Below are 17,580 nucleotides of genomic sequence, written 5' to 3' on the forward strand. Positions count from 1 at the left end.
ACGTTTATCATAGCCAGAGTAGAGATGAAATTAACGATGCCGATGGGGGCAACATCGACAGTGGCGAACATGCCATTGCCCCGAAGTTGCAGCAATCTATTCTGAAACGAAACGATAAAAGGCAAGGCGCACCCAAGCCGGCAACAATACAAGCGGCAGCAACATGACACGGAGGTCTCTTTTATTTCGAAGGTATGATATAGGCTCCACACGCGCCAATGTTGACACCGCGAACAGCATCAAGACAAAGTTAAACAAGCAATGGAACGTTGTATGGTGGCTCTGTTTGTTAGTCGGTTATTTGGTGTCGATATGCCCCGTTTACTTTACTGGGGTACAATTGTGAGGTTTTCAGATCGAAAGGTCGAAGTTATTAGCTGGTTAGTTTATGGATATGCCGCTGTCCGCGCGAGTTACCACTCTGGACCTGTTACTGCATTCGAAAGAAGTAAGCGGAGAGGACAGCTTATGATATCGAAGGCAGCAGCTGCACCCTATGTGTATGTGCTCTGTTTGCTGTTTTCCATAATACTTTCCTGTTTACCGTTACCCGTCTCGATGCTAAGCTCCTCACGTTCGAGTTGGCTTAACGGAACCAATACGCACCTGTGAATGCTTCTCCTGCAACTGCACACGGAACAACTAAACTGACGCTGACCAATGTCAAACCATTGTATCATGGCGTCGATGTCCTGTTGTCCTGTCGACACGACGCATACAAAATAATAACAAGACAAAAGGCATAGGGAACTGTCTCTCGGCATTTTTCCCCGTTTGCCGCCGCTTGTGTCCGTGTAAGGTTCGTCGCCGAACCACTCACCGTCGAGCGTCAACGGTTGACCGACGGCTGAGAAACCCACGGTCAATAGGTCAGCAGTGGCAAGCCGGCGGCGATCAAGCGAGACGAACAGAAGCAACGGGATAACGGGCATTGAAAGGTAGTAAAGAAGTAGAGAATGAGGAGGCTCTTTACTTGATGTACTCCCGATCGATGCTGATGGCTTTGAGGAGGAAGGGAACCAGCAATAAACTGCAGGCTATTCTGGCTGGACGCCGCGCTTAATAGCGTCGAGTAACAGGAAGGAACGTTGGAAGTTAGGAGTGGACGAGGCACTTGTAATTTATTATTATTATAATTATAATAATTGTAGTAATAGTATAGTTACTGGAAAAACACATAGAGGCTATTTAAAAAGGACGAAAATAAGAAGCCTACCATATTTGGACGAAAGAAGCCTCATTGCATTTCTAGTTTTCTCTTAGATTAGATGCGTCCGATAAAAGCTTTTATCATACTATCCGTTTGTTTACTGACTATAATCCTCATCCGAAGTCTACATCGGCCAAAGTTCACAAATCACAAGTCATTATTATAAAATTATCAAATTCACCCATACATATTGCACCATGAAACTCACAGATTGTTCCTACACCACATTTTTTAGCAATGTCTTCCAGACGGCACCGACATGATTAGAAATACGTTCGTGCGGTGCAGTGCGTGAGTAAGATTTCTAAACGATCTTCGTCCACAAGCAGCGTTTTCTACCGTTGCAAAGTAGGTAGGAACCCAGATTACAGGGTGGTCGGAGTATTGCAGAACGCAATTTGCGTGCGGTGAGTTGACACACAGCAGGTACTGTTGAAACGGCAGCTGTTCCTCGCGCGAATTGTTACTCGGTGGACAAAAACGTCGCTAGTCGCATGTGGGTAAGACCGGGTGAGCCTGCAAATTAGTGTTCTACGTAGAACTATAATGAAGGTGCTATTTATTCAGGTGTGCAAGGATCGATAGATTCTTTTGTGAGAAACACGGCTCGGTTGGGCTCGTACATTTCTAATTGGCGGTCTTCGACGCCAGGTATGAGGGTACAAACTAGCTACACCGAAGTTCTCTCAGTGTCAGGTTGTCAAGAAGACAGGGGCAAGTACTGAGCGATTAGGATCGCCGGTACAGCTGCTTGATTGAGTATCGACTAACGTAGAATTAATGCTGATTATTCCTAAACAATGTAATAAAGTATGTTCGTCCTGTGTGAAACATGTTTGTGCTCAAAACAAGCAACACCACAACTTCGACAGTGAAATCCGGCAGTAAAGGAAACAGCGTAGACTTGGCCAAGGTGGAAATTCTTACTCATCAAAGGTTGACTGACAATAAATCGTAGTTGCTTAGTTCAGGCACAACCGTAACGGCAATTTCGGCTCACACTGCACTGATCCTGCTATCATAAACTATTCCAGTCCGCCAGCTTTTCACTGAGTACAGGCCATCGAGATGGCTTTTTCTAGGTTGTCACTAACTTCCAGCCATTGCCAAACGCGAAATCATCTAGCGAGACTAAGGCTGCACATAGCCCAGGACAAACTCCCAGACAGCACACGATGAGTTTTCACGTAAACGAAGATCACTAGCAGTAACCGTATCTCGCATACGGTGGGTCTGTTATTCCCCACGGTTCCGGCACCGTCACAACGAGCCGGTGCTCCAATTGCTTTACACTGCAAGCGAACAACAACGGCCCGATCCACTTCGCACTGGTTTTTACCATCGTCTGGTTAAATCGGCCTGTCAGCGTCGACTGCCGCGCTGCACCAAACCATCCCTGCAAGTTGCAGTGTTTTGCCTTTCGGCCGCATTCGATTGTCAGTGCACTTCACAAGCGTTAATCATCGCCAGCCAGATACTGACAAACAGGTCTTCTAGAGCCACTTCAGCGGTGCCTCACAGTTATTATTATGCTTTTGTATACTCTCCCTACGACTACTTCGGCTTCTACCACTAGACGCATCCGTGGTAGTCGCTGCAATTATAGCAAAAGAAAAGTCGTAACAGCTACACGTGCGCTAGGCACAAAAGCTGAAAGAACACTGCGAGATGAACGGCACAAGCGGCAGCGAACACGTCACTCTGTATGCAAGGAAGAGTCAACGAAACAAACGACTTCTGCCAAAGCTGCTATTACTGTTAGTGCGGAAGAACCGAACACTGACGAAACACTGACGCCGGTCGAATGCTCGTCGATCTGGGGCTGGTCGGGAAGAGCTGTACTTTGACTACTACTCACCACCAGATGCGGTAGTGGCCGCTGTCTATTTTCATTGGACTGCCAACCAACTAGCGGTTGTTGTTGTTGTTGTCTGCTGTGGCCAACTACACGCGCCCCATCGCCACAGTGTCCGACTAACCTTTCTGGCCTTTCACAGCAACGGTCGGCGGCAGCAGTGGCAGCAGCAGCACCAGCCGCAGCAGTGGCGGCCTTTTGCCCCATTCAGTCGCCGGTGGCAAGCAACGCGCTGGTGGCAGCAATAGCGGAACATACACGGACCCCGCCGTCCAGCATCAGCACGATGACTGTCGTTACTCGCAAGTTATAGTAAGAACGTAACAGACTAGTTTTGTTACCGCCACGCTCATGATCAACGTTTCATTTACTCTCAGCAACGCTCGAACAATCGGCAGGCAAAGCGGGTGCCGACACAATAGTTATAGTCCAGTAATATACACTGCAATCATAATGATACCTATCTAGGTCGTTATCGCTGTTATCCTAACGTCAAGGGCCACCGAGCCCTATGAACGAGCGGGTAATCGTCAAAAAAACGGCCAACAAGGGAATCTCGTTCCACATATGATGTGGCTTCTAGTAAACCACAGCCAACACTAGGGTACGGGGCCAATATAACGGACTTTGCTGGGTGAGGATGGGTCCCGCCTTTAGCAGCAACAGTCCTGCGTGACGTCAGAGTTTGCCAGTCTCAATTACGTACTGTTATCATCGAAGCCATCGTAGTGCCAGCTGCAGCAGAAGCATGTGTTTGTATTCAACATAGATCAATTGTGGACCGATACATACGTCAGCAAAATGTCTGTAAGGATAAGAGGCAGGACGGACCGGTAACGGCAGCCGAAGCAGCAGCGGCTGCGTCCTCATCAATAACCCGCTTTTCCCTTGCCGCATTCCGCCAGCAGCTAATCAACGGCCGGTGAGCAACAACATCCAAAGGCTCAATCCGTGCAACACCGGCGGGATACTGCAGGACACTGGACTACACGATAGGTTCAATAGTATACTAGCCGGTCAATAAATATAAGGGAAAAAGCTAGCTGCAAGTGTTGTCGTGACAGGAGGATGATTGCATACGAACTGCGGTCAACGATACCCCACCCCCTTCCTCCAAGTATACGTATGTCCTTTGTCGTCAGTCGTGTTTGTCTTGTCTAGTCCTGCGCGATCGATGTATCCAGTTGGAATGTGGCGATTGGAAAGTTTTTGTTAAACGGGTTTGACCGTCGTGAACGCTTATGAAGTAGCAATAGCTTACTTCATTAGAGTTTGTGTGTTGTTCCCATCATAGAGCAGCGGGTAGGGTATATTCCTGCTAATTCCACGGATCTGTAGTGCTCTAAGCTTGAATTCGAACGTAGACGCAGCTTGCTTTCTGCTGGAAGCCGACTGTCTGCCTGGTGGATTGCCTAACGGCGGTACTGGACTTAGATTTGTTTATGTTGCAGTAAGCTTGCCACGTTCTCTACCTAAATGCACCGGCAGCATATTGTGCGGTTATCACACGGTACTTTTAGCAAAAATTATCTCTCAGTCGAACTCGATCAAGTCATAAGGTTTGAGCTTCTGCGCAATTCGTCCACGCTCAGATCTAAACTGTCGCCTGAATTCATTCTGCACATCGAGATCCGGGAATCACCTACTATAGACACACGCGTTCGTCTGCTGCTAATAGAAATTACGAAAATAACAGTATAATGAACCAGTCCAGTAAGCTACTGCAAGTTGATACCAGTCTACGACGATATTCTGCACTTGTCGAGCTGACTGGCCGGCAGCTTCGATGCATATATTATGTTGCTGAACGGGTTTAAAAGTGGTTGTCGACTCATTATTCAGCGCGTCGAGTTATGCTGCCGATGGTACACAGCATCACCACTTTAACCGTCACTGCCAGGTCAACAATAGTAGCTAGGCCTAACCAGGCGGGCAGCTTGGACGGGGATGAATTAGCCGAAAGCCGCGCCGCAGCCGTTGTGCTTGCGAGGGGAAGGCGACACTGCGGCCGCCGGAATCATTGCTGAAGCTGACGCCGTCGCCACCGTCTACGCACGCGCAGACGCTAACTACACGATTATACCGAGTGGCACAGTGCGAGGCCTGCAATGGACTAGAATAGCTCCGAACAGCGTTGTACTATAAAAGATTATAGCTACGCGAAAGGTCTCTGTGCTGGGCGTTGCTGACCTGACGCGCTGCCGCTGTCGGAAATCGACCGACGAAAAGGGGTGAGAGTGATACATGCGCCGCAACCCAAAACCAGTACCTTACTAAATAGTATATAGGCCAGTAGTGTTGTAGTTGTGAATCACAGCGTTAGAGCTACGGTGCTGGGTGACAGAGGACGCCAGCGCTGCTACCGCCACTCGTTGATGGTGGCGCTGACGACGCTGTTAAGAAGGAGTTGATTTCGGTGCTATTCTGTGTGCTGGGACGAGAAGGAATGGAAGCGAAAAGGAAGAAAAGATGCGATTCCTGTAGGCATCCCTGTAGCTAGAATGCTACTGAAATTTAAAAAGAAATGCTCATTTTCAACTGGCAAATTGGAAGAACGATGGTAGATTTTACGGCGGCCCTTACGACCATCATAATAACGCATAATGTACATATATATATATATATATATACATCTATGAAGAACAACGATTTGGTGCTGTATATAGTCTGGCGTGAAGAGAAATCGTGGCTCGATTTGTAGATTCGATTAAAAATGCTGAGTGAGTTGCCCATGGGCACAGCACTGGTAGCGGATGGGTCAACAGATGGGTTCGTCGCACCGCCTGCTCTTTTTAAGACTGACCTGCTGATTCAGAAATTCTGTGCTGGTTCAAGAAGTTTTGGTCATCCTAGTGACGCTTGTTGGTGCCAGCGAGCTCCACCACGTTAACCTTGTCGCTGTTGAAGGATGAATGCATTTTTGGGTACGGCGCCTGGGCCAAACCACGCAAAACAGAAATCAACGGCTCCATGCTCGTAGGCGACAGTGTCTATGTGCGACTGCGGTTGTCCTTATGCCTGTTCGTGGTAACTATTACTGTGATGATTTCGACGGCGATGACATCGGTAACCCGCAGTTGCCGCCAGATAATTTAATGGCACAAAATGCCAAACTCCTAAAGGGTATAAATGAAAAAACATGTAGAAAACAAACCCTACCAACCGTGGAAGATGGCTATTGTCCTTTATAGCGACCAAACAAGATTCCTTTTTTGCCAGTTCATCAACTAAACTCTAATCACCGCGCGCTTCACCATGCGTGTGTGCTTTTCCTAGAATCTGTGCTCCCGTGTGGCTGGGTAGCACTCAGCCAAGAGGAACCACACGGCAGGAACAACAGCTCTTGTACTAAATGTCGGTAATCACCGAGAAGTTGGCGATCATTATCGACTCAAGCGCTATTAAGTCGGCCGTATAATAACCAGAAGAAAATATAGGTAAAAATAATCTATGGACATCTATCCCGTTTCGATTACTGTCGACTGCACGATGGGCACAAAGATCCGACAGTGATATTTATGGGCCACTTTTTGAGGATGTACACAATCGTAAGATTTTTATGTGATATATTTACAATAAGTAAATTACAATTACATTCGCAGTCCATGTGTATAGAAAGAAAAATAACTGCACTATTTTAGCGTCTTGGAGTATTCTTCTCTTTTAGTTTATTTACTTTATTTCTATTAACTTTTCACAGCTTTAACTATCATCGAGGAAAGAATTATAGCACAAATGATCGCCTTCGAGACGTTCGAAGGCCGTTTCGGCCATTGTCTCCTGATCGTGGTCTGCATCGATTAATTTATTCACGATTATATCGCATTGTGCTTAACGTATCCAAGAACACAGACACAGCACTGCTGCCTCCTGCGGATTCTACTACCGTACGGCAAATACAATTGTGCCAATGACGGCTATATCTATTCTCGTTGCTGGCTTGTTGTTTTGTCATCCTTATTGTCTGGTAGCGATCGTCTTCGACCTGCTGACGCCTACCGGACTCCACATGTGTTTCCCGCAGCGCCGTTGCGTTCCTGTATTTGCGCGTCTGTATGACCGTGTGTCTGTGGCCTCTGTGTGTTGTCTCTTTTCATTCCGGCTTTTTTTGATGACGGCGTTCGATGTTGTTGTCCCTGCCGCTGCTGCTGCTGCTGCTGTTGTTGTTGTTGTTGTTGTTGTTGTTGTTGTTGCCATCATCGTCGCCGTTTTCTGGCCGTTGTCGAGATGGTCATTGGCGGTCATTCGGCTGCTTAACCGATGCTTCTCCGTCCAGCGCCGTCCGTCCTTCACTCTGCCTGCCTAACTCTAACTGCTCTCAAACGCTACGAGCTCTATACGTCGTTACTTGCTTTCTCCTCTCCCTCGTTCCTTCCACTGTTCCTTACTGTACCTCGACTGACTTTTGCCATTAGTTAGCTGCTCGGCATTGGTTTCAGTTAGCCTTCTTTTCGTTTGCTACATGCCAATATCCCGCTGCTCGTCGTCATGGTGGCTTGTCCTCTGTCGTCGTCCTGGTCGCCTACATTGACTACGTTTGTTCATGGTAAGCAAGCAGCGAACGCTTTGTTGCGTTGGTAAAGGTAACGGCGTTAATACTGTTATTGTTGATTTTGCTGTACTGCCGTTGGCTCTTGGTGATGACGCCGACCACGACGACAACGATGTGAAAAGGGCAAGCGCAATGGTCTAGGCAGGCCGACGCCACAGCTTAACCTACTTTTACCACACTCTGCTATAACACATGTCTACAGACATAGTCTCGCTCACAGCCCTACGGCTAAACAATACTAGCACAAAGCGACAGAGAATTATAAAGGTAAGCTCGATTTTTCTCTCTCCTTCACTGCAGACAAACAGACGATTTAACATACTAACGGGAAAAGAAAACTATCACCAATCCTTCTACAGATACAAACGAACGCTTTCCCCTGTCACACACGGATGAATCTTGCGACTACACACTTAACGATAGCATTCTCATTGAAAAACACTAATACAAACACACGGTTTGAAATAAGGACGAACACGCACAGACATTCATATAATACACACAAGCTGTAGTCTCGAGCAAGAGCCCTACCCGTGACTCTCGAAAACGTACTATTGCCCTTGTAATAGCCCCTGGGACCTTGTAACAAAGGCAGAGCGGTGATGGCTTGTGGTAGTGGTACATATAACAAGCGAGCGAACGTGATGCAACGGCTCATACTTGAGCTCGCGAATAGACAGACAACCTGGAACGTCCAATGAACGCGGTGAATCGCCTGCAAGCTACAGCGAGAGATATAGGAAGGGGTGAACCAAAGCGACGGCAAAAAGCCATATTAAGCTGCACGAATGGCAATGGTTGGAGCCGCGAAGCGGTGGGCCAGAATCATCCGTTGCCTGTTTCAGTAGCAGCAGTAGTGGCCGTCAACCAACTGCCTCTGAAATAACAAAGCATATTTTTTTTCGTGCAACGGATAAAAAACGCAAAAGGGAAATCGTTGTGCTAGTCATTCAATAGGAGATCTCTTGCTTATAGCCTTGCCCCCCACTAGGCCGATATTCTATAATGTATAGTTTAGCCTTATCTCACTGTATCTAGATCTCGCCGTATTTGTCCCTTCTGTTTCAGCCCTCATCTGCTAGTGAGCAACTCCGCACGAACGAAATGAACCGCGGGCAAACGAAAACCAATATAATACTAAAGGCACCGATGACAGCGGCCCTAGCTGCTGCTAAGGCTAGCACAGTCACGATCATCACTACAGCGTCTGTCAGGTAATACCAGCGGAATTAATAACGATACAGCTGCTGAAGCCCAACACGGTGACGGCCGCGGCGATAAAACAACTTACCGATTCGACAATGAGATCAGGATCTACGTACTAGGAAAAGGCTGCCTTGCTCAATGACAGGAACAGTACAAGCGAAATAATGGACACTGGTGCTGGATCCAATCAAAAGGTAGCTAGTAATTAGATACAGCCGACACCATTTGCCATCACTTCTTGTGTGGGTGGAATAAAGTAAAACTGGACGTAAATTTTACGCTTACTATATGTTTCGTCAGCTACGCTCCTAAGTGCGTGCATGCATGCATGCATGCATGCATGTATATGGTAGAAAGATCGATGTTGTTATTGAGCAGTTGACTATTGTAGAAATAAACACATGTACAGGCACTCTTGTACAGGCTGTACATTTCGGTTGCAACTTAAAGGAAATAAATGCTCAATGCAACAGATGTCAGTATTATATAACGATAATATCAGACGTGCTCGCAGCCTGAGACGGAAAGAATCAACGTTTGTGTTCCAAAGATCGGCAATTTGCTCAGCTGCCGATTAAGTGGCGTCTGGTGAATCCATAGATCCAGTCCGCCTTAGATGAATCTGACTCAGCACTTTAGACCGATATCGGATTTGTCTACGACGGAACTTGCCCTTTGTAACTTGATCAAACTTGATTTGCCTCTCGTAGCAAATCTGCGCTTATGCATAGATGGGTCTGTGGTATTTCGTTCACAAGTGTCATTCGCGCTTCAACGTTCATGATGTCAAGGTAAGCATGTTTGTATATGTGGCCTGCGGTGTGGTTTGCGCGTGCATCTTAAGAGTAAGGTCCTCTATCAGAACAACAACAGTTAATAGATAACCAGCAAGATAGACAACTGCTATTAAACGGTTCAACTCGAATTTCCAATGTTACTCCAGTATCTTCATCGGGAAGTCGTTTAAAGTCGAGCAGACGTCCCACTGTAATGTTACATTTGAGGTCTATCTTCACAATTCGAAGATCTCGCCAGTCTTCTCTTTCACTTGGAGAATGATTATTCGACTTCCTAGAACAACTTCCTCTACTGTGGACAGTGGCATAGATCCCACTGTTTTGAAGTTCTTATCAGACGAATAGTTATAGACTAGTCGACGCCCACTAGCAGTCTGAGCGTGAAGCCACATGTGTTTCCATTGTTATATAATACGCAAAGCGTTTGGGTTGAATTGGGACAAGGTGTGTGATATTTATACGTAAGCTATATCTAAATGAAGACAGATGCCCGGAAAAATCTGTTTCGATATGCCTCGGGAGATCATGACGGACTTGTTTATCTAATACAACTCAGATTCGGTTTGGATTCGGCTTTATTTGCATGGTCTTAATTCACATATTACTTTCTAGCAGTGATCCTAAGTGAAACAATCTGGCTATGTATAGATTCGTTTGACTTTAGGTTCTGGTCGATAAAAAAAGCAACACTCCTAAAAAAAAAAAAGCCGAAACGGTACGAACAGGCGCAAAAAGTCTTAAAAGAATTTAGGTCCTTCGTCAGTGCTAATTACCCTAGCAAGTGGGCGATAGATAACCATCTTTTCCCCAAAAACAACCGTTAATTCCGCGTCAAATTTTTAGCGTTAGTAGAAATTGACGTTTGTGCTAGCTTGATGAGTTTTCAAGTTATTTCAATCTAATTATCATTATAAAAATTTTACCTCGCCCTACTTCAAGGAAATCTTCATTGTTTTTTTTTTCCGAAAGCCACTTGAGGATTGGTGATAACATAGCCAGTTGGACTTAGACGATCAACAAACTTTACACTGTCCATCGCTCTGCGGGAGGACACTGAGCAATAGCCTCCTGTTATGACGTGTCTTCACGGAACATTGCTGGTTTCCTTTTAGTTTGCCATGCTATCTGACGTAGTAAATACGCTACCCTACGTTCCACCGAGAGTAGCGGGTGATTGTACGCACGCCTATAACAGCCCGCCAAATTTATCCTAAATATTTCGAACATCTAGTGCCAATGGCGACATTGAAGAACGGTCTTGAAAAAAGCAAGGCCATCAAAACAGAAAACCACCAAGCAGATTGTTGTTGTCCTATTATCAACTGCACCATATAGAATTTAAATGTCGACGCTACATTTCTACCATAATAATAAGTAGTTCAAAAGTCAGTTACGCGTCTGCGGCCGGCTGTACATGTCATATGTAAATTTGCTTTACGGTACCGTTCGAGACTAATTATACAATCATCTGGTTGCTTGCATCGGTCAATTTTACCGATTATTACGTCTTGAACAATATTAATGAAGAATACGTTCAACAAACGCACGAAACCTAGATCTTTCCTGCTATTAAAAAAAGTAGCTAACCAGCTGCCACCTACCTCGGCCATATCCCATATAGATATATATAGGTACGTGAATTATCCATGATATGCCCAGGATCAGTCCCAGCAAACCCAGCATTATTGATCAACGTCTATCTACGGCAGTACCATCCTGCTACGTTTGAGGCCGCTTCCTCACGTCATTTTGTTACGGCTTTTCTTGTTACCGCTGCTGTTAACGCCACTGTCGTAGATACAACTGTTAATGAACTAGTCACATCAAAATGTTACGCATCTCCTATCCAACCCAGGCAGCAACTCACGATAAGATCGGCAGCGCCGAACAAAAGCAGCGAGCAAATCAGTAATTGTAGCAATAGTTCTAAAGCGTCCGCTTCCCTGCTTTTCAGCGAAGATCAAAGCGTAGTGCAGTAGTATGACGTTGCGCAACGATAATCGCCGCTGCGAATCCAACAATGAAGCCCCCTTGCCTATTAAATAAGCAGACGTCAGCCAGCGCCATCGCTCATCTTCACCGCACCATTCTACAATGTTGCATTAGTTTACGTACGTACGTACGTACATATATAAAGTGCTAACGTGGAGAGGAGCGTTAAAGAGCGAACGTCGTTAGCGCCGCTGTTACAACACGCACAAGATAGACCGAACAGTGTAGCAACGAGACATTGTATCTAATCGAAACCGGCGCGGTCGCATTACTGCTAGAGAAGGCAGTCGACCCTTACTGTGAACTATAATTTCTCATGACTGTCCAAAGTAAAATTAGCAAGACAATATGACGGTTCATCTTCATTTCGTTATTGTTGTTGTTGTTGTTGTTGTTGTTGTTGTTGTGTTGTCATTGTCAATAAAAAAAGAAAAACATTTTTTTCGCAGCGTGATGCCAATGTCTTGTCTGATGCAACTTCTGTAGATTTTGTGCATAAGTCTGCGCTACCTTCGATTCCTTGCGAGGTCATCGGATATTCTTATTATAACGTGTATAATACTTCTAGGTAAGTCTAATAACATTTACGCTTACATCCACCCACAATCAAAGGGAGCATATTATCTTTGTGATTATCTAGTCGACTAGTTAAAGTTACCACGATTCGATCGCAACTGATTCCGGCCTCTGTGTCCATGTCCTTAGTCGAAGGAAAGTGCACCATTCACTTCAACGTACGCGATTGCTGTTTTACCACGAGGGCTTCAATCCAAGAGTACTCTTCCTGGAATCGTTTGTCCGTCTCCGACAGTCAGGGCTTCCTATCCCGCTTTGCCGCGACCATCGCCACCGTCAACAGCCACATTCACGCTAGCTCCATTATAATCACCTATCGTTTGTTAACCAACTTGTTCAGAAAGTTTCTCTCTGATAGAAATCGAGAATTTGAATGTTTGTCTTATTTCTACGGCAGTCGCCGTCGCCGTCGCCATAGCTATAGACATCAGTTCGTGACAGCCAAAGCCCGCGGCAGGACAATGCCGATGATGGCAGTAACGACAACAGTGACAATGTCAGCCGGAGATGCTGTGCAAGTAAAACTCGCTTGTTCTTTTTGAGCTTCAAATGTGCGTTTTTGTCGCTTGCTAATCGGAGCTCGACGTGCCATCTGCGACAGCCCACCGAACACGGCTCAGGGTTCTTACGGCAAAAAGAAACTGGAACGAAGGAAGCAACCGCTTCTCGTTCGCACATATAGAAAAACATAAAAATAGGTAGATCGGAGTAAATCGCTGCGTAGAAATGCTACTGTTGAGTAACTCGTTCAGCAGGTGTTCGACCCGTAAAAAAACACGCGCAGTCCGACAACTTACCGAGCGAGACTGTAACGTTCACGCTTTGCGCTACAGAAAGCACTCTACAAACGATACAACTTACGTGCTCACTTAATTAGTCCGCTCTTTGTTTCTATCAAACTGCCTAGAAGTACGGCGATCCAGCTTCAGGTTCGCCTAGTGTAGTGGAGCATAAACATGGTCAACGACGGCTCGCCGATCGACCTATACAGGCAGCTAGATAAGGCCACATAACGCTAGGTTCCTAACCTATATGTCCTAATAAATATTCATGAGCACACATACGTGCATATATGGAGCAGTCGTATAAAATACATAATGGTTACAAACATCAATGTGACTTACGAAACATAGGATCTAAGGATTGTTGTCCATGCAGCATTGATAAACTATGGGTATTTACCATATGCACTAGGCAGATTCCTTCTAGGCAATATTTTACCAAGCACAAATTGGTTTCATACCACTCTTCTTTCACCATTTTTATCAAGCATATTTACTTCAGCCAGCGAGTCGTTTTGAGGATGTGGTTCCGATTGCAAGTCGACTTGGGAACGTTATATGTCTCTGTGTTAGAAGACGAATATATATATATATTGCATGTACTTGGCTGTGTAGCTCAGTATTGACACGTTCATAAGTATGGATGTTCCTGTATTTATTCTATTTCGATATGTACTTAGAAGTAAACTTACGTAAACCAACTTACCATCCACGGCCGAGATGTTTACTCGAGATATATCCGCGACGCGCGGGGCCACTTCCAGTGAACTACCAGTTTTTAACCACTCCTCAACTGTCAGCCTCGTGCTCTCCGACGTCGTCTGTTTCACCTGACTATGTATATTTACGTATATATTTACGTTTAGACGAAATACTACAATATACACGTTACGAGGATCAGTGCAGAGATCAGGAGAACACCGAACAGCGTGACAGATCCATCAACTCAGCCTCGTCTCTTTCCTTCAACCAGCAGCGTTTGCGCTGGTTTTTCTTGGCCTTTCGTTTTCTCTCCTTTTTTGTACCACACACACACACAAAAAACCTTTTCCAATTTTCTCTTTCTTTGCCCCTCTTTTTTCTATTTTTTCGTCATAGCTTTCACACCTGACTTGTCATTCTCGTTGCCTTCGGTTAGTCTGCTTTACTTGTCTGTCTGTCACTTGTCCGAGTATGAACACACTCCGTGCCGCTATCGGCCCAGGCTGCCTATGTCCTCTGGCAGGCCCGCCGAGTCAACGGCACCCAGCTCCTTCTCTTCCAGTTCTTTCAACGGGGACTGGCGCCAGAATTGACCGGCATTAGTAGCATCGTTATCGTCACTGCCATTGTGTATTTGTCAACACCACACCACCGCGGCAGCGTGGATGCCCGTGAGCAGCCCCCGTCTGATCGAACTAGAAGACTACCAACCACGCCGTATCAACACGACAGATGAGAAAAGTCCAAATCAGTCACAACCTGAAGACAACGAGACTCCTGTTGTTGATCTTCCTTTATCGACTAAAAGCTCCCTGATCAACCTACACTTTGGCTTCGTTTCGTCTAGCATTTGTCCCTGTTGCATAGACGGACAACATATTCTGCTCCTTACTCCGCCTTTGTTTGCCTGCTTATGACTAGGCAAGGAAATAATGCACAGAGCCGTCATGCAACGCCAACGTGCTTGTCACGTACTCTTCTAACTCTAGCTCCTAGCTCCTCGCTCTCTCTCTCTCTCTCACTCTCTCGCTCGTTTCTCTCCCTCTCTCTCTCTCTCTCTCTCTCTCTCTCGCTCGCTCGCTCGCTCGCCCGCCCGCTTTCTACTTCGGATCTAATCCTTTTCAATTGGCTTAGTAACCACTTTTATTAGCACTTTCAACTTCAGAAGCACTTTCTGATGTTAGCACTGTATTCGGCGCTGCACCCGCCGAAAAAAACCCGCGCAAGATTCAGACAGATGAACGTTCTTTTCTCTCTAGGTCTTTTGTCGCGACAAACTTTTTTTGCGACAAACTTCTTTCTTTCTACTGCCATCAACAACAACGACGCAAAGAACAACAATAACAACAACAACAATGGGCTGACGCGTTTCCAAAGTATGTTCCAATGGAGTTACTTTCCAATCAATCCAGTTCACTGGCGGTAGCGGCCCGACCCGTCGCAGAGCGCTCCCGTGCCCGCGACGCCGATGCAAACAAAGCACACTACTCGTTCGAAGCGATCGCGGCCCGAAGCGAAAGCAGCAGCGGCGGCGGCGGCGCCGGCCCTCCTGCATTTGCCTCCGCGCACACTGACGACGGCCGCTTCGATGCGCGCGCACCTGGGCGAGGGAAACAGCGACACACAGAAAGTCTATGACTGGCTGTACGACAAGCAGCACCATTACAATTACTACTAGTTCGTCCAGTACCATAGGACCACTGTGGTGCTGGTAGGAGAAGCATAGTCGCACGGCTACAGTTGACAGGGAACGGGCAGGCGACGATGGGCCACTAGCCTTGGACCGATCAACGACTACATCCAACTACGACGCCGGCAACTCCTGTCTCAAGTATTACTACTACCACTACAGTTACTGTTGGCTGATATGGCGACCGTGACGGTTGCCGTTACGGCCGACGACACTTTCGCTGAACAGGTTTATGGTCGCCCTACAAACGGATGAACAGATGCGCTTGGAGAGCAAGCGATCTCTACAACAACAAGAAATCACAGATAGCACTAGAGACTTGACTTAACGTAACGACTGGGGTCAGCGTACTGATACAATATACGATACGTGTATGTTAGAGGAACCGCAATAGAGAAACGAGCAACACGAATGGCGTTTCTATATATAGATACTGTTGTCACCGCAACTTATCGCAGTACCAATGGTACACGTTTGTTGAACGGCCAAAAACGTATGAACTGCTCATTGACGCGGGGAAGCGTAAAAGGAAAAGAGAGAAAGTCTTTGATAAAAACTATAGCGGCAGATTGATACGGACGAGAGGTTGACGCGGAAAGAAACCTCTGCAAGGCTCAGCTGTGTATATACATATATAGTTATATCGAAGTACAGTAGAAATGAATGTTTTTGCATACTGAACGTGATGAATTTGATCATTACGCGGCAGTGCTGACTGACAGAAAAACGTAGAATTAAGAAGCAAGATTACATAATGCTATAACATAACTATAATGCTTAGACAAAGGAATTTCAAGCGATGTACGTAAATGACAATGCACGAAGCATCGTGCACGAATCAACTAGCTGAGGATAGAACGTACACGTTACTATTGGCATACCTTGTATATACACAAGTAACCGACCTGCTATAAAAATTATTATCATTATCCATCCTAACACCTTATGCTGCACCATATATCTAGAGTGACTAGTCGGGTATTCCTGCCCCCTGCGTCGTAGGTCATTGCCTACGACAATTATCTACTTTGCAGTGTATTTACCAGTGTAACAATTTTGTTTCGTCCACCTATTTGAGCCAATCTCGTCTCGACCCTTTCACATGTACTGTCAATCTTCTATCGAATCATTCTGTTATGTTGAAATTTCGTTACGAACTTTCCCCTATCAACGGTGAACGTTAAACGTCGCCGTCTTAACTGATCAAGCGGTTTACTATGGCTCAGCAACAGGTTACCGGGTGTACCCTACAGGGAAAATCTACAACCCATCAATGCAATCCGTAACCGTAGCCCGACCGTAGATCTTTCCGGCAGCCGAATTTAGCACGACGCTGCAGTCAGGTCTTTAAGAAAAAGCGCCTCGTCCTTCGCGGCTTTACGCAGCCGCTATCGCCGCTGTTATGGCTGTTGCTGGCTTATATTTGCTGCTGCCGCTGCTGGCGCCGCCGTCGTTGACCTACATTCAATTCAAGTGGCAGGTGGCGCGCGGCCTTTGACGGCAATAATAGGCAAAAAACAGGCAGGCAGTTAAATCATCTAGAAAAGCCACCGTAAGTTCTTTCGTAAGATCCTTACTTTTAATATTCCAGGACACGTTAGGTAATCCAGGATCGAACCGAGACGTAAATCTGCGTCGTTTCGGGCTAGAAGAGTTATTGTCCGACGCTGAATAACGGGTGGTCTTGCCACCTTCCTCAGCATTTGTCTTGCCTGCCTACGATAAGTAAGCCGCACCTCTTGTTGTACCTCTGGTTTAGATCGTTCTAAACAAAAAGCTTTGAGTTTTACGTACGATACCCTTGCTGGGCGTCCCATCAGACGATTGGCTCCCGCGTCGCTCGGACGCAAACAAACCTAATCTAGCCATCATAAACGACGGCCGCGTTTCGATGAGTGACGCACGTGAACCCTTGAGGTCGCTAGCCTGTAGCCAGACCAGAAGCGAAATTAAGCTATAGATAGACGGGCAGAGGAAAGGTAATTGACAAATCCACATTGCACAGGCGACTGCTGGTTTACAGTGGCCTATGCAATGTGAATAGGAAAATAACATTATTTTTCTGGTGTCTGCACAGCTACCATATGTGCGCACAATGTCTTCGAACCCCCCCATCCCCCAAGTTTGTCGTTATCTAGTAGTAATGCTAATACATGTAAACAGATGTCCGTTTGACACCTGTCTATTACGTAACCTGCCTGTTATAGTTCGATACTGC

General features: G+C 46.2%; 1 protein-coding gene and 1 long non-coding RNA gene across 14 annotated transcripts in view; one reads left to right on the plus strand and one right to left on the minus strand.

Moving 5' to 3' along the window:
* Positions 1–15,442, minus strand: part of LOC111244017 (uncharacterized) — a 179,599-nt gene extending 164,157 nt beyond the window's left edge. For 4 of the 11 annotated variants that reach the window (XM_086978486.1, XM_086978484.1, XM_086978491.1 and 1 more), the window contains exons 1-2: positions 13,677–15,438; positions 1,217–1,726 (exon numbers count right to left, since the gene is read on the minus strand). The gene's annotated coding sequence lies outside the window, so the exon portion shown is untranslated. Of the gene's footprint in view, positions 1–1,216; positions 1,727–13,676 lie in introns of all 11 variants that reach the window. The other 7 variants (XM_022790530.2, XM_022790532.2, XM_022790531.2 and 4 more) reach the window with 4 other exon arrangements.
* LOC147757374 (uncharacterized) lies at positions 5,307–12,169 on the plus strand. Of its 3 annotated transcripts, XR_015319861.1 has the most exons (3): positions 5,307–6,613; positions 8,686–9,614; positions 11,575–12,169. It is a non-coding gene; the product is annotated as an uncharacterized LOC147757374 (long non-coding RNA). The 3 variants fall into 3 exon arrangements; XR_015319859.1 differs by lacking the exon at positions 11,575–12,169 and having other exon boundaries at positions 8,686–10,354; XR_015319860.1 differs by lacking the exons at positions 5,307–6,613; positions 11,575–12,169 and adding an exon at positions 6,715–7,611 and having other exon boundaries at positions 8,686–10,354.
* Positions 15,443–17,580: the final 2,138 nt, after the last annotated feature.

Source organism: Varroa destructor, unplaced genomic scaffold (assembly GCF_002443255.2).
Source record: "Varroa destructor unplaced genomic scaffold, Vdes_3.0 BEIS01000002.1, whole genome shotgun sequence".
Classification (NCBI taxonomy): Eukaryota; Metazoa; Arthropoda; class Arachnida; order Mesostigmata; family Varroidae; genus Varroa; species Varroa destructor.